The 18030-nt window shown below is 59.9% G+C and overlaps 1 pseudogene; it reads right to left on the reverse strand.

Annotated features, from left to right (window-relative positions):
- Nucleotides 1-3898: 3898 nt before the first annotated feature.
- Nucleotides 3899-16876, reverse strand: LOC140901056 (syntaxin-binding protein 2-like; annotated as a pseudogene).
- Between the last annotated feature and the right edge of the window lie 1154 nt (nucleotides 16877-18030).

Raw genomic sequence — 18030 nt, forward strand, 5'->3', positions numbered from 1 at the left:
ATCCCAGGTGCCAGGGTCTCTCACCCCGTCCACAGCAGGCACGCAGTGCTGGCCGTGCTGGTGTGCCCAGCAGGGAGACAGGAGCTGGCCCAGGGGGAGGGGAAACGGGGCCTGCTGGGCTCTACGGGACTGACCTGTGCCGGGGCACGTTCCCCAGCAGGCTGCGTGTGCAATTATTAGCAGGAGTATGGGGGGAGAGAAGGATGGGCAGAGCCAGGGGGGCTGGGAGGCAGGACTCCTGGGTTCTGTGCTGAGCTCTGGGAGGGGAGTAGGGTCATAATCATAGAGTCATAGAATCATAGAATATCAGGGTTGGAAGGGACCCCAGAAGGTCATCTAGTCCAACCCCCTGCTTGAAGCAGGACCAATTCCCAGTTAAATCATCCCAGCCAGGGCTTTGTCAAGCCTGACCTTAAAAACCTCTAAGGAAGGAGATTCTACCACCTCCCTAGGTAACGCATTCCAGTGTTTCACCACCCTCCTAGTGAAAAAGTTTTTCCTAATATCCAATCTAAACCTCCCCCACTGCAACTTGGGTCTAGGGGTTAGATCAGGGGCTGGGAGGCAGGACTCCTGGGTTCCATGCCCAGCTCTGCCCCCAAATCCATGTGAGTCACTCCCGCTCTGGGTGCCTGTTATTGAGGTTTCGTGTCACATGGGTGCTGCTGGGCATTTTCCAAGCCCCCTGGGGGGCTGGGATCGTCTTTTGCCAAGCCTGGGGCACTCTGAGGCTGGCAGGTGCTGGGGAGCCATGGCAGGGTGAGATGGGTAGGGGCACAGGAGGGGTGCAATGCAGAGTCTGGGCTGCAGGGGGGCGCATAGGCTGAGAGTGTCTGACCTGGCTGGTCCCCTCCTGCTGCGGAGAGGAACTGCATTTTCTCCCTCTGCCTGTCTCCCACCCAGGGCAGCCCCCAGCTGGGCTGGGAAGCAGCTGCCTGCCCTCCCGTGAACCAGCCAGGGGCACTGGGCTTGAAGGGGTGCTAGCCTAACGTGGCCTAGGCCAGGCCCAGATGATCACAAACAGGGCGCGCCCAGCCAGGCCATCCCTGCGCCGAACCTGGCTCAGCCCAGGCCCCAACCCATGGCTACATGGCCAAGTCAGTGCCCTCCAGCCCCCGGCCCTCCCCAGCTGCCTGCAATAGCTGTGCTGCTCCCCCCCCTCCACCCCTCCCGCCCCAACTGGCCTGGCTGGGACACCGCAGGTCAGGGCGGGAGGGGTCACAGGCAACCAGAGCAGTGACTCTGTGCATCCCGAAAACCTCCCAGGACCAGGGTAAGCTGGGTTTGGTCCTTGGCACAGCACAGCTCACAGGCCTGAAGCCTCCTTCCCACCTCATGGGGTGCGTGACCATGTGTGGCTGGCTGAGTGCCCCCTGGGCACCAAGGGAGCAGGGGATGGGCTGGGAGAGGGCAGGAGGGGTCACAGCCTGCGAGCAGGTTGAGAGGAGAAGTTAGACAACCCCCAACCCTCATGAGTGATGGGTCTGATCCCCCACCACGGTCACCCCTGCTCTGGGCCCTGATCCCCCATAATACTCCTCCGGGACCTGGGGCAGGTCCTTGACCTGGCACTGGTCTCTCACTGTCTCCAGCTGGTGGGGGTGGGGTTGCTGAGGGCGCTAACCCCCATGCCCAGTGACTACAAAGGCAGGACGAGTCTCCGAGCTGAGCCGGGGGAGCAGGGTGCGGGAAGGGTAGGAGAATGGGGCTCTCTCACAGCCCCTCCTTGGCTCCTTTCACCCTCCAACAAGGAGGGGGGTGGGGACACTGCCACTGCACCCCCAGCTGTTGGCACAGGCTAGAGGGTGCCAGAGGGGAGCCCTGGCCTGGCTGGTGGGATGAGCCTACACAGCTGCTCACACAATGCAGGTGCCAGCCAGGGCCCCAAGGGCTGGGGGCCAGCAGCAGCCGGGGTGGCGGGACCCTGGGGCAGCTCTAGGCACAGGAGGATGGAGGAGGTGGGGGTTGGGGCAAAGGCCAAGCCCTAGAGGGGGACCAAGGAGGCAGGTGTTCTGTCCCACATCTGAGCGGGAAGCAGGGGCTAGTGGTTAGAGCAGGGGCTGGGACGCAGAGGGCTGGGTTCCAGCGCTGATTCTGGGAGGGGCAGGGGCTGGGTGGGTATGGTTCCCTGTGGGGCCAGCCTGGGGGCTGGGCCCTGGTGCTCGCTCAGTGCCTGTCCCAACCCCACACTTGATGGGGATCCCATAGCTAGCTTGGGGGAACTCCTGAGGCTCCCTCCTGGTCCCCCTGGCACACGGACCAGAGGCAGAACAAGGCACTAGGAGCAGGGGGACACAGGGAACTGTGGAGGTTCTGGGGCACGGCTGGGTGAGCCAGCACTGCACCAGCAGGGGGCGACCACAGGCCAGAGCAGAGCTGCCCCCAGGCCCTGGTCCAACAGTGAAAGGAGCAGCCACTGCCCCACCCTGCTCCCGGGTGCGGGGAGGCAGCGCTGGCCTGGTGACTCGGAGCCAGGACGCCTGGGACCTGCAGCAGGGCTGGAGGGGGAGTTGGGGAGATCCCGCTCCCTGGGCCCTCAGCCACCTGCCCCGCCCTGTGCCCTCCCTTCCCCTGCCTGTGAACAGCAGCAGAGACCTCGGCCAGCCTTTGGCAATGCACTTCATTGGCCCAGGCACATGCCCAGCAGGGCAGTAGCCGGGGGCAGGGCCAGCACTGACTTTGTGATAATGGGTGGGGGGAGGCAGGGGCTCAGAGCTGCGAACAAACAAACTCTCCCCCTGCGCCCCCCACCCCCTGGAGGTCACTCCCAGTAAAGGAGGTCACTGCCTTTACCTGGGATCACTCCTGCCAGCGCTTGCCCCAGCACAGCCCGCCTGGCAGGCAAGAGGGAGAGGATCTCTAGGGCCCATGGGATTCAGGGGGTGAGGCTTGGCTCAGGGCTTGATCAGACCCAAGGGGGCTGGAGCTGGCTGCCTCAGATGGAGCTGGGGCTCCAGGTGCCCAGGGCGTGGCTCTGATACCCAGGGAAAGGCAGTGGGGAGGTGTCTGCACTGGGCAGGGGCATTTGATCCAGGCCCATCAGGTGGCGAGCCCGCTCTGCCCTGCTGCTAGGGTGACCAGACAGCAAGTGTGAAAAATAGGGACAAGGGGTGGGGGGTAATAAGAGCCTAGATAAGAAAAAGCTCCAAATATCAGGACTGTCCCTATAAAATCGGGATATCTGGTCACTCTACCTGCTCCTGACCAACCCTGGACGCGCCTCCTACGCAGTCCTGGCTCCACCCCCACTTACTTGGGCACTCTGACTGCAACTCCTGCTAGGACCCCTCCCCCCTTCGGGAGCCGAGGTCCCCACTGGGGGACAGGGCCAAGAGGCCAGGGTGCCAGGCTGTGATGAGAGGGGTGCAGGGACCAGGGCTGGGCCAGCACCCCAAGGCGGTGAATGGGGATGATATGGGGGCAGAAGGGGGGTTCTCTTTAATCCTTTGCAGACTGGACAGACACAGCTTGGGGCTCAGTGGCTGGGTCACAACCGCCCCAAAGCCAGATGGTGGTAGCAGCCTCTGCGTGCCCCGCATCACTAGCGGAGGGCTGACAGGAGGGGGAGGGGGAGGTGCTGTGCTTTGGGTCCCAGGCAGGGGAGGTAGGAATGGCTGAAGCTGGTAGATAATGGAGCCAGACTCTGCCCCTACCCCATCGGGAGCAGGGTGGCCACAGGGCACAAAGGGTGACAGCCCTAGAGGCTGTGCCAGAGGGAGGGAGCCTGGCCTGCCCTCTGCCCTAACAGCCAAGGAGTCATTCCTCCCCCCCCCCCCCCAAGAACTGACACCGCAGCCAGGAGTAGGGGGGAAGGTGCCTTGTTGAGAAGGGGAGGTGGAGCTGGGGACAGCGAGCTGGAGCTGTGGGGGGCAGAGTCTCTGGGGGGAGGGGGCTGCCTCTAGGCCTCCTCGGGGTCCAGCTGGTTGAGGGTTTGGATGTCATCCAGGAAGCGCTTGGGGGTCAGGATGTGACTGGAACCTGGGGGAGAGAGAGGTGGTTGGCAGCGGTCGGCACAGTGGCGCGGGTATGAGGCTGGCATCACCATCACCCCCATTTTTGCAGCTGGACCCTGCTCTAGTGCAGGAGGGGAGGGACTCTCTCCTACCCCCTGTTGTTGTACCAATAAAATAAAAACCAGCAGGATCTTATTAAAGGGAAAAGGCAAAATGCCACATTTATTGTAAATATAATAAAGAAATATAAAACTCACACTGTCCTATCGTTACTTATTCCTTACTTAATTATATATATATCTATATATTCATTCATTCATACCAGTTCTGCATAGGGGTTTATAGTTACCAGCCTAGAGGTTGCTCGTGACAGGGTACTGGCCAGGTAACCTGTACACGAGAGTGGAGCCGAGTCCATGTCAGATGCGCATCCGATGCTCCTGAAGGGTAGTGGCAGAACTGGAGACTCAAAGTTCTCAGTCCTTAGTGTCCATTTTTATAGGAATTTCTTCCTATGCCAGTCCGTGGAATTTGCTTTGTCATATTGTTAGTCATGACTGCTCCAGGACGGCTGTCAGGTGCTCATCAGCTTTCTTCATCCTTTGAATTGGTCGGGTGGATCCCAGTTTGCCCTCCGGTGGGGTTCTCTGGTTGTCTCCACCTGGCGTCTTCTTCGGCCAATCAATGTTAAATTCCTAGGCTGGCACTTCCCTGTTTATTCAAAACCCACCATTCATTCACATACATTCCTTACTTTAATAAAAAAAAACACATTTCTCATTTCACCGAGTATTGTTATTTTATTTGAGACTCCCTGTCTCTTGACATTCCTTCGGTATTGCCTTTCTTTTATTATACAAAGGTGTTATTTATTTGAGACTCCCCGTTTTTTTAACATTCCTGATCCAAACTATAGAAGGTGGGAGTCTCTATGTGACATTTCTATGAGCGCCGCTCCAATTCGCGGTTCTTCATGGGTGTTACAAACAAGCATGTCAATCTCCATTACAAAGTATCCGTTTGCAAAGTAGAGCCAATTGAACATAAAGTGAAGTTAGTTAAAAAGCATGTCAATCTCCATTACAATCAATGGAAAGCGCCAATACAGAGAAAGCAGAGTCAATTAAGCCGTTTAGTTTTACTAGCGTCCATCTTAATAACAAGTGAGAAAGTATCAATTCAGAGTCAATATGAGCGGTTAGGTTTTCCAAGCGTCCATCTTAATAACAAGTGAGAGAAAGTATCAATTTAGAGAAAGCAAAGCCAATTGAGCGGTTTGCAAGGTACGGTTTGCAAGCTTTAATACAGAATTGTAAATCAATATTGCAGATTTACAATTATGTCAAAAAGAAGAATTATAAATGCAGATTTAATAAATATTATAAATCAATATTGCAGGTTTACAATTTCTTATGAACAGAATCACAAATATTGGAATATGCCTACACTGTGGCCTGGCACCGCACCCCTCGTGCCGCTGTACCCTGCACAGCCAGGCAAGAATCCCCGCGCTGACAGTGTTCCTCACCCTTGGGTCTTCGAGGGGTGTGTGCAGGGGGTGAGCCATATCCCTATGGGAGTTACTGGGGGTGTCTGACTGGGCCCCCACACATGGTCCCTGGGCAATGAGAGGCCTGGGGAGCCAGCGGCCAGGAGATCAGGTGGCTAGATACAGGCCTTGTGGGACAAGCACATCTGTTCCCAGACCCCTGGGTGCGGGAGGACAGAGGGTAGCATGGGCCCCCTGTGGGTGCTGGGCAGGCAGTTTTAGGGTCTCCCCCACCCAGGGGGTCCCAACTGTCCCTGACCTGGGCATTCCAGCCACCCTTCCCCCCAGGACTCGCCCTACTCACCGATCACCACCTCCCACTTGCCCCTGGTGGCCGGGGTCAATTCGTAGGCGCAGCGCATCTCAGACATGGACACCCCACCCAGCACGTAGATGATGAGGCGCGGGCCCATCTGGTACTCAGTCGCTGGCTTGTTCTTGTGCCAATGCCTGAAGCGGGAGCTGGGGGAGAGAGGGGCAGTGTGGATACCAGGGGCTCGCTGAGGGAATGCCAGGTGTAGGGGTGGGCACTGCCCAAAGCGGGGGCTGGGGGGAGAGAGGGGCAGTGTGGATACTAGGGGCTCGCTGAGGGAATGCCGCATGGAAGGGCAGGGCCTGGAGGAGGATGGGAGGCAGAAGGGAGTAGGGGAGGGTGGCACCTGCCCTGGGCTGGGGGTGCTGTCTAAAGCTCGTCCAGTCCCTTTCCTCTATCCTGGACCCTGGTGTGTTGAGGGACTGCTGGGGCGTGGGGGACACGGTAAGAGGGGTCCAGGGCTCCAGGCTCTTGGGCACCCCCTCCCCTGCAGAGGACAGGGCCCTGGCCATGCACTCCCAGGCACAGAGGCTCCCACACCCTGGGGTGTGTGTGTCAGGGCTCTGCTGTCCACAGCCCAGCCAGGCTCAGCCTTACCTGACAGCAGCCTGGGAGCTGGTGGTAGGGACCTGGTCTGACACGAAGGGCCACAGACTCTTGTCCAGTTTGTCCTCAAGGATGTCCTGGCAGGGGAGGACAGATCAGCAGGGGCCAAGCAGCAGGAACCTCTGACCTGGTGGCCAAGCCAGGCCCCATTGGGGCGGAGGGGCTGAGATGGCTCCCCACTCAATGATTGACAGTCCCTGGGGGGAGCAGCCTGGGGCCCACTTTCCAGGGTGGGGCATGGGGAGCCAGCAAAGAGCACGCTGACTCCTCCAGTGATGCCCCCAACTCTCCACATCCCCCTCAGCTGCTCAGTGCCCTGCTGTGACCTGCCTACCCATCCACCGTTATGGGGAGGGCAGAGACCTCCTGCAGCCGGATCCAGGGCCCCTCACTTGGGGTGGGGGAGGCAGGGGGCTGCCCTCAGTGCCCCTTCCCTGCTGCGGGCAGATCCAGGCCCTGCCTCTTGCTCCATGAGGTGTGTCCCAGCCACGCAGGGGGCCCAGGCTATGATACATCCTAATGCCACATAATAGGGGCTTTTACATTAGTCCGCTGCTTTGACTTGTACAGGGAAGCTTAAGGCCTGCCAAGCTGTGGCTGGCGCAGAAGGGGGCGCCCCTGATTGGATTATGCATGGGACTGAGGTTACTGCAACTACCTGCCCCAAAATCCCACAGGAGGAACCATCACAATGCTGGAACAGGGGCCTGGGAGCCTCCCACCTCTGATCTGCCAGGGACAGGAGCTCTGGTCGGGGGGTTAATTCTTGGCCTGGAGGAGCCCCAAGCCAGTAGGTTGAAGGCAACTAAGTGTGCCCCCCACCCCCTTGAGGAGTGCCCCACAGGACTGGGTGATGAGGGGCTCAGCCCCCAGTAAGGGTGGGGGGAAGGAGTGACCATGTCACCTTTCACAAGCTAAGCAGGTTTGGGCCCAGGCAGTGCTTGGATAGGAGACCTCTAAGGAAAAGCCACTGGGTGCTGGGAGGTGCGAGTGAGTCAGCAGAGGGTGCTCTATGACCCCAGGGAGTGGGCGGGGGGCTCTGCAGGGGGTGCTCTCCCCGGTCAGTCAGTGACCAGTACTGTGCTGCAGGAGTTCATCCTTTAGATGAACGTCACACAGCTGCTCCTCACTGGAGGTTAGACCAAGGACCCTGCCAGCCATTCAGATTCCAGTGCCAGTCACGACAGTGTGCTGCCTGGATCCTCTGCACTTCCAGCCCCACACACTGATCACCTCCTGCCCTAGACTCTTGGGCAGCGCTGCTGGGCGGCTGTTAACAGCTGCCTGCCACTCCTTAGGAAGAATTCAGCCCTGGTGAGGAACCCCTGTATATACTGCCCATACCCCACCCCAGAGCTGGCAGCATCTCAGCACCGGGTAAGACAACTCCCCTGCACTCGTGTCTATGATTTAAGACCCCTAAGGATGGCAGCAGGAGAGGACTCGCTGATGAGCCCCTCACATGGCTAGAGCCCTGCGCAGATACAAAAATGTGGATGTGCATCAGCCTGCGATCCACAAGCCGCCTTTTACCTGTATCCGCATCCACACCGGCAGCAGCTAGCGAGGGTGGGGAAGGGGTCTTGCAGGGAAGAGGCAGTGTGGAGGGGGCAGGGTCTCTAGGAGAAGGGGCAGCTTGGAGGGGGCGGGGTCTCGAGAAGGGGCAGTGTGGGGGCGGGGTCTTGAGGAGAAGGGACAGTGTGGAGGGGGTGGGGGCTGGGGGGGGAAGGGGTTTCTCATCACGTGCCGCTCCTGGGGGGTCACGAGTGTACACGGCAGCAGCAGAGCATGTTGCATCACAGTGGGGTGGAGGGGTGGGGTGCCGGGGCCTCACCCTCTCCAATCCCAAATCCTGCTGCTCAGGAGCTGGTGGGGACACTGGTGCTGCTCGAGCTGCTGGACAGGAAGCCGCGTGGTGGGGCGAGTGGGTGCCGGACAGCCCCAACTCCGACGTGTTGCCTAGCCACTGGCTGTGGGCCGGCGGCCCCGAGTGCCCTGCGTCCCCCGGGCTGCCTGAGCCAGATGCCGCGGGCCAGGCGCTGCTGGGGAGTACAGCCCTGCACGGTTGTATCTGCAGCCAATCCACTATCCGCAGAAATGGGGCACGGATATGCAGGGCTCTACACATGGCTGCCCCCAAACCACCCCCTTGGGCCCAGCCTGCCAGTTGTGACCCCAGTCCCCAAGGCCAGGAAGCAGATGGCCCGGTACCTCCATGATGTCCTTGAGCATGGGGGTCCAGTGGGAGAGCTGGTAGCTGGACTCCAGCCGCGCTTTCCTCTTCGGTCGCAGCTGCCTGCTCTGGGGGAGGAAGGGAGAGGGGGTGAGAGGCAGCAGGGAGGAGGTGCGGGCTGGGAACGGGGACAGACAAGGAGAGCGTGGCCTACCTGAGTCGCGCCAGCCAGGCTGGCAGGGGAGAGGCAGAGAAAACAGAATGGATCACTGAGTGAGAGAGAGAGAGAGAGAGAGAGAGAGAGAGAGAGAGAGAGACTGATGGGAGAACAGAGCTGCTTCCCCTCATTCGCCGCATGGCCACCCCAAGCAGTGGTCACCAGCTCCAGCTCGCTGGCGATCTGAGGTCCTGACTCCCAGTATCCTCTGCCAGGGCAGAAGAAGTCACCCCAGATGGGGAGTAACTCGGGGTCACCCTCCTATGGGGAGGGCGTCACCCCACTGTACAGGGACAGAGGCCACCTCTGTGCTGGGAGTAGGTCACTGCCATAGGGCGGCACCTCCAGGATGGCCTGGGCTCCCCTGTGCAGCACAGATCTGCCCCCTGGCATGAGTACAGCTGCTGGCCCCTGGCTCCAGTCCCTTACCCCAGGCGTGAGAGAGATGCCCAGGAACAGCATGTTGTGGATGATGTCTCTCTGCTGCTGGATGTTGGCATGCTGGATCAGCTTGGTGAGGTTCTCCTTGTCCACACCTGCACGGGGACAGACAGGTCAGCCCTAGCACCCCTGGGACGCACCCACAGCCCAGGCACACGAGTCCGTGGCCCCAGGAGTCCTAGTTCCCCGATCAAATCCTGAGATCCTGCTCTTCCCACCCCTCTCAGAGCTGGGGGTAAACCCAGGAGTCCTGGCTCCCAGGCCCCCTCTATCCCACTAGACCCCACTGCCCTCCCAGAGCTGAGCATAAAACCCAGGAGTCCTGGCTCCCAGAACCATCCGCTCTAACCCACTGAACCCCACACAGTTAATGATCGAATTTAGGTTCTTGCTGCTCCTCCCTCAACAGGTTCTCTCGGGCGCTGGGGTCAGGGGTCTCTCTAGTTCCCCCTGGCAGTGCAATGGGAGCCCCCGTCCCCCTGATCTGGGCTATTCCTATTCCTGCCTCTGCCACCTACTCCTGGCATGCTGCTCCATGCCTCAGTTTCCCCCGTGTAACATGGGGATAGTGCTTTCACCTGTGACAGGGAGGCTTGGCAAGAGCCTCAGGAATATCCCTGGGGGGACTCAACGGGAGTCACAGCAGCAGGGTGTGCACAGAGCAGGATTTTCCCTCCCCAGCGCCGCTATCAGCTCCTGAGAATAGCCCAGATCAGACTGGGGCTGCAGGCTGGAGCCAGCTCTGCTGCAGCAAGTAGCTCCGGTGGTTAACAAGCATGCTGTCAGTCTCTTCCCTGGGTAGATGGTTTGGGCAGCCAGGTGTGTGCCAGGCTCCCCTCTGGAGGCAGGCCTGTACTGCCAGCTGTGAGTTACAGAGCATCTGTGCCATGGGAGCCAGCTATCCCAGAGGGGGCCCCCCTGCCCGAGATTGGTAGCATTATCTCCCTTTTACAGATGTGGAAACTGAGGGGTAAATAGGGGAGGTGACTTGCCCAGAAGGGCTGTGGCCATTAATCCAGCCACACAGGGAATGCTATTGTTCTGCCAACCCCTCAGGATCTCCAAGGGGGTCTAGACCCCACCCCTCCCCCCGCCAGGATCTCCGAGCAGGTTCTAAATCACTCCTCCCTCCTTCTACTTCTCATGTGCTCCCCCGCGGCTCTGTCCCATGGCAAGGGCGTGGCCAGCACAGCTCGCTCACCTCTCCCATGCTGGGCTCGTATGCCTTGAACGCCTTGAGTTTGGCCAGCACAGCGTGCACCAAGTGGAAGTTATCTTCATGGTCCCTGCAGCAAAGACAAACCCTGTGGGTCAGAAACAGCTCCTCCCCCAGGGGCACATGCACTTCCTGTAGGAGGTAACCAGGTACCCTCGCCCTTTGGGCACACTCACTTCCTGTAGAGGATGGCTGGGTACTTCTCCATGGCACACTCACTTCCTATAGGGGATACCTGGGTACCCTTTCCCCTGGGCACACTCACTTCCTGTAGTGGATGGCTGGATACTCCTCCAGGGTTTCACACAATGTGGCAATCTGCTCTGCCAGATTCTCCATCTGCTTGTTCTTTTCGAAAAAGCGGTAGGGGCTGAACCAGTTGTGGAAGCTCTATGGCCTGTCCAGGGAGTACACCTTGGGGACAGGGGAGAGCAGAGATCAGACCCCAGTGCCAACTGCTTGCAGCCAGGCCAGCTGTGCCCCATAGACGCGCTGTTGGATCAGGCCAGCCTGGTGGAGCTGTAGCGAGCCCCTAGTGAGGAAGAGATCCCTTTGCCAGTGCCACTCCTGTTGTGGTAGAGGGATAGCGAGCCAGAGATTCATGTACCAGCCTGGGATGAAGATGCCCCAGGTTCAGGTCCTTACTTGGCTGCAGACTCCCAGGTGTCCTCAATGTTGGGGGAAGGGGCTTGGCGACGCTTCTCGTCTGGCGAAAGCCCCAGCATAGCCACGGGCAAACCCGGCATCAAGGCGCGTCTGCCGCTGTCGCTTATTTCACTGGCCGAACAGAACGAGCCATGGGGACAAACGTGCTTGGACACCAATAAATAGTATCGGCCCATGAAGGGTTTGCTGGCGCAATGGGACGGGTGAGCCAGCATAGCCTCCTGACGGACACTCAGCTTCTACCAGCCAAAGCTTCTCTTGGCACAGCTGGCACCGGTACCCCAGATGAAATCAGCTAGAGTGGCGAAAGGACTGCTTTGCCAGCGTAACGGCACCTACCCAGGGGCTCTGCCACCACAGCTGCATCAGTTACAGGGGGATTTTTTCTCTCATGTCCCCGTAACAAACCCATACCAACAAAGCTTTTGTATGTAGACCAGGCTCATGTCTCTCTGTGCCTCAGTTTCCCCATCAATGCAATGGGGCTGACACCCCAGTCCTGCCCCTCAGGGGCAGGAGGGGGGAAATCCACTGATGACACAAGGAGGGGATGGGGTGGTTGGGTAAAGGGCAGGCGTGTAGAGTATCGGGCTGTCTTGCAGGCCTAGTATAAACCACCAGTAAGAGCTGGTAAAGCCAGGGAGGCAGGGCCCTCCTCCCCCATACATCTACCATCCCCACCAGGTGCAAGCCAGCGATTCCAGGTCTCACAGGGTGTGAGCAGCCAGCTAGTCCCTGCTGCCCTGTGCTGGCGTCAAACCCGGGGCCCTAGAAGGGAAAGGTTCCCCCGCCAAGCCACATGAACCACTAAGGGTGGGGTGTCGTACGTCACCATCCGCCGCGCGGACCTGCTCCTCCAAAGCCCGGCCACCCCTCACCCGGCTCTCGTAAGGCAGGAAGGCCATGTTGATCTCCTTGAGGGTTTTGATGACCTTGGTGATCCGTGACTTCCTCAGCTCCTTGAACAGAGGCTCAGGACAGGCTGCAAGGCAGAGGCAGTGGGTGGGAGTGACAGGCACAGGGCTCAGGACCCCCAGCACAGCACCAGCCCCCACGGACGGGGCCAGACCGGGCACAGCAGGGGCAGTAGTGCTGCACGCCTGTGGGGAACCTGGGCGAGCCAGCAGGGCCACACAGGAGTCAACGATGAGTCCAGCCCCCCCGAACCAGAGTCATGCCGGGTTCTTGCCTTCTGCAGCATCAGCAGCGAGGGGGAGCCACAATCTCTCCTACGCAGCCCCTGTCTCACACCCTGCCCTCAGCCCCCCGGCAGGGCTGAGTGACCAGAGTGTACAACATAGGATGATGCACAAGGAGGAACAGGGACTTGGGCTCCCCCTGCCGCTGTAATGGGGAGAAGCAGATCTGACCCTGACACACTGGGTATTCTGGTGCTGTCCCATCCCCCCACCGAGTTGGGACTGATGGAGCAATGCATGCTGGGAATGGTAGCCAGAGGCCTCCTTTCTGGGCACATGCTGCAGGTGTCTGTGAGCCGTGCTGGCTGGAGGCAGGCCCGTGGGGGAGAAGGGGGGGAAGGGATAGGTGGCGTCATAGAATCATAGAATATCAGGGTTGGAAGGGACCCCAGAAGGTCATCTAGTCCAACCCCCTGCTCGAAGCAGGACCAATTCCCAGTTAAATCATCTCAGCCAGGGCTTTGTCAAGCCTGACCTCATTCGGTCTGGCCTGCTGGGGCTGCATCCCCTGCAGGAGGGCAGAGCATAATCAGGGTGCTGCGCACTGGCCTGCCGGCAGAGAGAGTCTCCCCCACCCCCAGGCTCCAGTGTGCCGCTGTCCAGGCTCCCAGCTGGGGGATCCCCCGACCCCCGATACTCACGGCTGAGGAAGAAGACGTGAACTGCCTTGTAGTTGAAGGTGGGGGTGCCCTGGAAGTCATTGATCAAAGCCTGCACCGACTGCAAAGGGGGAAGAAAGGGTGTGTCAGCACCTGCCGAGGCCCCTCCCTGCTGCTCAAATGGCCCAGCCCATGCCCAGCCCCTGGGGACTCAGGGCCTAGCATGATGCCATCAGGAGGTGGGCTGGTTTTTACCCCCCTGGCTCTGGGCTCCCTCCCCACCTGGAGCAGGGCTTGTCCCCATGTGCCCGGGACATCCTTAGGGCCCAGTCATGTCTCTCGCTGCCACAGAAGTGTCCATGCCCGGCCACAGATGGGGCCTGGCATTGCCTTGCTGCTGAACTAAGTGGGCTCTGAGCAGTGCCCAGGGAACAGCTGGCCGAGCAGCAATCCCAGGCAACTACCATCAGGGCCCCCTCCCTCCCCGGGCGCCATGCTGGGCACCTGCAGCTTCGCCACGCCAGCTAGCCTGGCAGGGTGTTTGGAACCTGTTCAGACCCCTCGACCAGCCATTGTGACAGGTGAGAACCTGGCTGCCCTGTCCCAAGCCCCAGGCCCCAGCTCGCAGTCCTCTCCTACAGCGCTCCCTCCGCGGGCAGCCCCTGCGGGTTCTGGGCTTCACCCTGCTCTGCCAGCGCCCCCTGCCCCTGGTCTCCCTCCACTCACCTTGCTGCTGCAGATGCAGGAGCCTCCTCCCCAACAGCCCCTGCTCCCTGAGCCTCTGCCTCATCGAGTCTCCTTCGCTTTGAGTCTCAGCTGAGGTCGCCTCTCTCCGCCTGCTGCACCTGCCCATCCAATCCCCACAGGATTGCACTGCGGAGAGGTCTGGGGGACAGTCTGTGCCTCACGTGGCAAAGAACATGAAGCCCAGCTCCGGGGAAGCAGCCTCCTAGGGAGCCCCTACTGGCCCCATTCCCATCCTGACGTTGTGCTGCGCACAGAGAAATGGAACGAGGGGAGTCTCCGTGTTCCCCTAGGAAAGCCCTGTAGGCCATTGGCCCAACATCTCCACCACCTTCCTGCCGTGCCGAATGCTCCCTCTGCCGCACCGGCCTAACCCGCTGCTCCACATCCCCCAGCCCAGTCCATGCCGGGGGCTCAATAACCTGCCTGGCCAATGGTGCATACTGCCCCATGCTTGGCACTCTCCTGCTCCTCCTCCCACCCAGGCTGATTCACTGGTCCCAGTGGTCTGATCCGGTGTGTGTGTGGGGGGGGGGATATGGGGCTAGCTGGACAAGCTGGGTCTGTTCCAGCACAGTGGGAAGGCAGACATACCCAAGCCTAGCTGGGGACGGATGATGGGCTAGACAGAGCAGGGATCTGATCCAGCCTGGAAAAGCTCAGGTTCCTAATGAATCTCAAGAGGCTGGAGGGGGAGGAGCATGATATATGGATACAGCATATCCCCAGGGGGACACCAGGGCAACAGGTTCGGCCTGCTTACCTTCCATTCTCTTTCCTTCTTCACGAGGACAACGCTGAGGATCTCTGCGAGGGAAAGAGACGGGGATTAGTGGTGGGGCTCAGACGGGACGGCTGTGCCCTGAGCCAGGACCCACTGGCTGGTGGAAGGACGCCTCGGGGAAGTGGCTCAGAGACTGCTTTCAGGCCAGATAGTGTTGTGCTCCTAGCAGAGCCCCCAGTCAGCGATCGTGGTGGGGTGACAGGCTAGATGGGCCATGGGTCTGATCCCCCTTCCTTTCTGCCAGGCTGGATACGAGCACAGCTGAACTAAGGATCTGGCCCCGTGCAGGAAGAAAACAGATCCTGTCCAGCACCTCTTGACTGGAGGGGATCCAGGGACCCTCACTGTGTATGGGGGACAGCAACACAACAAAGACTTCAAATTCTGAGTCCTGCACATAGAACCCCTCCAAGGCATGCCCCACTCAGGGAACTGCTGGCCTGTCTCCTGGGCACCTTCCACAGCCCAGCTAAGCAATTAGATAGTCAGCTCTTCGGGCCAAGCACCATCTTTTTGTTGGTGATGACTGGCGCTCCTGGGCACCACTGTAATACACCTAATGAATAATGTACAACGCCTTGCAAAATGGGGCCTTGGTCCATGACTGGGACTCCTGGGTGCTACCATAATACATCTGTTTGTTTTACCCCTACGAAGCACCTGATTCTGGCTGGCCCCGTAGGGCAATAGCCCCGAGACCCTGACCTGTGCTCTCACTCTCACTCCCACTCCCGGTAGCTGGTGTGCGTGAGTGCACTGCCCAACACACTATGTTTCCCCCATAACTCAAGCAATGCCTCTCCCTACCCCACCTCTAGCCCATCAGGACTTGGCTGCTTGGTCCTAATGAGGCTCCAGGGGCTATTCTGCACCAGGACGCGCTGGCCTCCCTGCTGCTTTCCTGCAGTCCTTTACACCTGCGGCATGCGGACGCCCCGTTCACTGGGGCACGTGGGGCTCGAGTGCACGGTAAGGGGCTGGCAGCACAGACTGGATCTAGACATGGCGAAGGCAGACACAAACCTGCTTTCTCCACGCATTTCGACCCTGAACTGCAGCTACACCCCCCCCTCCCCACGCCAGCCCTGGACTGCCCCCACCAGCTGTGCCAGTGCCCCTCACTACTGACTGGAGCCCTTGCTATCCCAGCCCTGGCTCCCACCCACTCCCAGCTCCGCCAGTGCCCCTCACTCCTGTCCACAGCCCCCTGCTATGCCAGCCCTGGTCTGTCCCCCACCAGCTCTGCCTCACTCCTGACCTGCAGCTATTCCAGTCCTGGGATCCCTGCCTCACGGCTCTGCAGATGCCCCTCACTCCTGACTGCAGCCCCCTGCTATCCCAGCCCTTTGCTTACCCCCCCCATTCCCAGCTCCACCAGTGCCCCTCACTCCTGACCCGCAGCTATTCCAGTCCTGGGTTCCCCCCCTCACAGCTCTCAGATGCCCTTCACTCCTGACCCGCAGCCCCCTGCTATTCCTGTTCAGAGACCCCTCTTGAACCAGGGCAGTATGGCCCACCCCAAGTATTCAGAAGTCACATGTCAGGCCCTCCTAATTGTGCGATTTAGTGAGGAAAAGCTAAGAGAAGAGCTAAGGGTTATTAGCACCACCGGCCGTCCTGAGCTGTGGGCCACTTTTGCTCTGTCCCAGTTCTGGGGGCAACCATGGAACATCAGAACTGAATCCACTTTGCAAGGGTCTTTTAAACCCCAGGTCTGTGGTCTGGATTTAGCCACAGGCCCCGTCCACTGCAGCCTGGGCTGGAGATTCAGCAGTGGGTTGGGCTTCTGAAGTAACAGAAGTGGGTTGGGCTTCTGAAGTGTAAGGCTTTACCTTGATCTCTCCTACATTACAGCTATAGCCTACGCCAGCTCTGTGTTGGGGCCGGGCAGAAGTGTACTGCTTTACTATGTTACGAAGTGGCTATGACGTCATTTTTCTCCTTGCGCGCAGCCGTTACCCGTTCTGACAGGCTGTTTATAATGCTAACTTTACTAGTTTTCAGAGGTTGTCGGGGGGGGGGGGGAGTGTGCAAGGTGGAAGTTTCGCCTAGTGCACAAAATATCCTTGCACTGGCCCTGGTGGGAGTCATACTGATGGAAAGAGATGACGACGATGACGCCCCCACAAAATGCAGCTCCTATGGGAGGGGGCAGCCCTTGGGGGTGGGGCAGACAGCCTCCTCCCCTTCCTGGTGTGTGACAGGCAGGCGGGGGGAGCTCTCTGCTCCGACTGACTCCTAATCCTCCCCGAGGGTGAGACACACCCAGGAGCACCCCTCCCAGGGCTCCCCAACTGGGCCCTGCCCCCCCAGACCCACACCCAACCAGACCCTGCCCCCGACCGGCTCCACACTCAGACCCCCCGGCTCTGCACTCACTCTTGCGCACCACCGCCTTCAGTCCGGACGGGGCCATCTCCGCCTCTTGCCACGTCCCCTCGAGCCCTGTGGGTAGAAGTAGGACTCAGCTGTGTGCGGGGTGGGGCTGGAGTCAGGACTCCTGGGTCCTGCCCCGGCTCTGCTCCTGTCCTTGGGCACGCCCTGGCCTCTCCCTGCCATGCTCTGGGGAGTGTCTGTGACGCTGGACGACGGCCCCTAGTGACGCTGAAATCAGTCACTGGTGGATGGGCCCGGCCCCCCCTTGTGTCACTGATGGACGGGCCCAGCCCCCCCAGTGACTGATTTCAGTATAAAGCAACTGGGGTGCTGGCGGGTCGATGTCTGCAAGGCTGAAGACGGCCGAACGCCGCAGCCCCCCACTTCTGGCGCTGCGAGGGCTGGGCCTGGGCACCAAGGGGCGGGCGCCCAGTGACAGGGCCACGCAGGTCCCCACTGAACCCCCACCTGGTCATGTGGGGCGCAGAGGGAGGCGGGGGCCTCGGGCAGGGTTAAAGCGAGGACTGGGTTGGGGTAGTGGGGCCTCAGCCCACTCCAGTCAGGGCCCCCCAGTGAGCTGCAAGTCCCCCCTCCAACCAGTGTCCCCCCCTCAGCAGTGCCCCTCGCCCCCCCCTCCACGCACCTCCCCCCTCGGTCAGGCCCCTCGCCCACCTGCACCCAGCCCCCCTCAGCCAGGCCCCGTGTTGTACCCAGGAACAGGAGCAGGTCGAATGGACCTGGCTTTGCTAAAACTTTTTGTGTAGCCTGTTGGTGTACCCCCGGAAGACCTCTGTGTACCCCCAGGGGCACCCGTAACCCTGGTTGAGAACCACTGGGTTAGAGAAACGTGTGTGTGTGTGTGTGTGTCTAGGAATCAGGACTCCTGGGGTCTATCCTGACTGCGAGCGGAGTGGGGTCTAATGGTTAGAGCAGAGAGCTGGCAGGTAGGATTCCTGGGTTCTAGTCCAGGCGATGCAACTGATTCATTCTGTGACATGGTTTGTTCTGCCTTGTCCTCCTGTGACATGTGGAGCGCAAAGACCTGCCCCAGCCCTTCCCTTCCGGCTGGGTGGTGCAGGAATTAATGTCCATAGAGCCTGGGCTCTAAGATCCTGGAGCAAAGCATCCTGGAGAAGGAATTAGTTCCCCAAGCTTGACTGGCTCCCTGCCCCATCCCTCCCTCCATTAATCAGA

This window comes from Lepidochelys kempii, chromosome 20 (assembly GCF_965140265.1).
Source record: "Lepidochelys kempii isolate rLepKem1 chromosome 20, rLepKem1.hap2, whole genome shotgun sequence".
Lineage (NCBI taxonomy): Eukaryota > Metazoa > Chordata > Testudines > Cheloniidae > Lepidochelys > Lepidochelys kempii.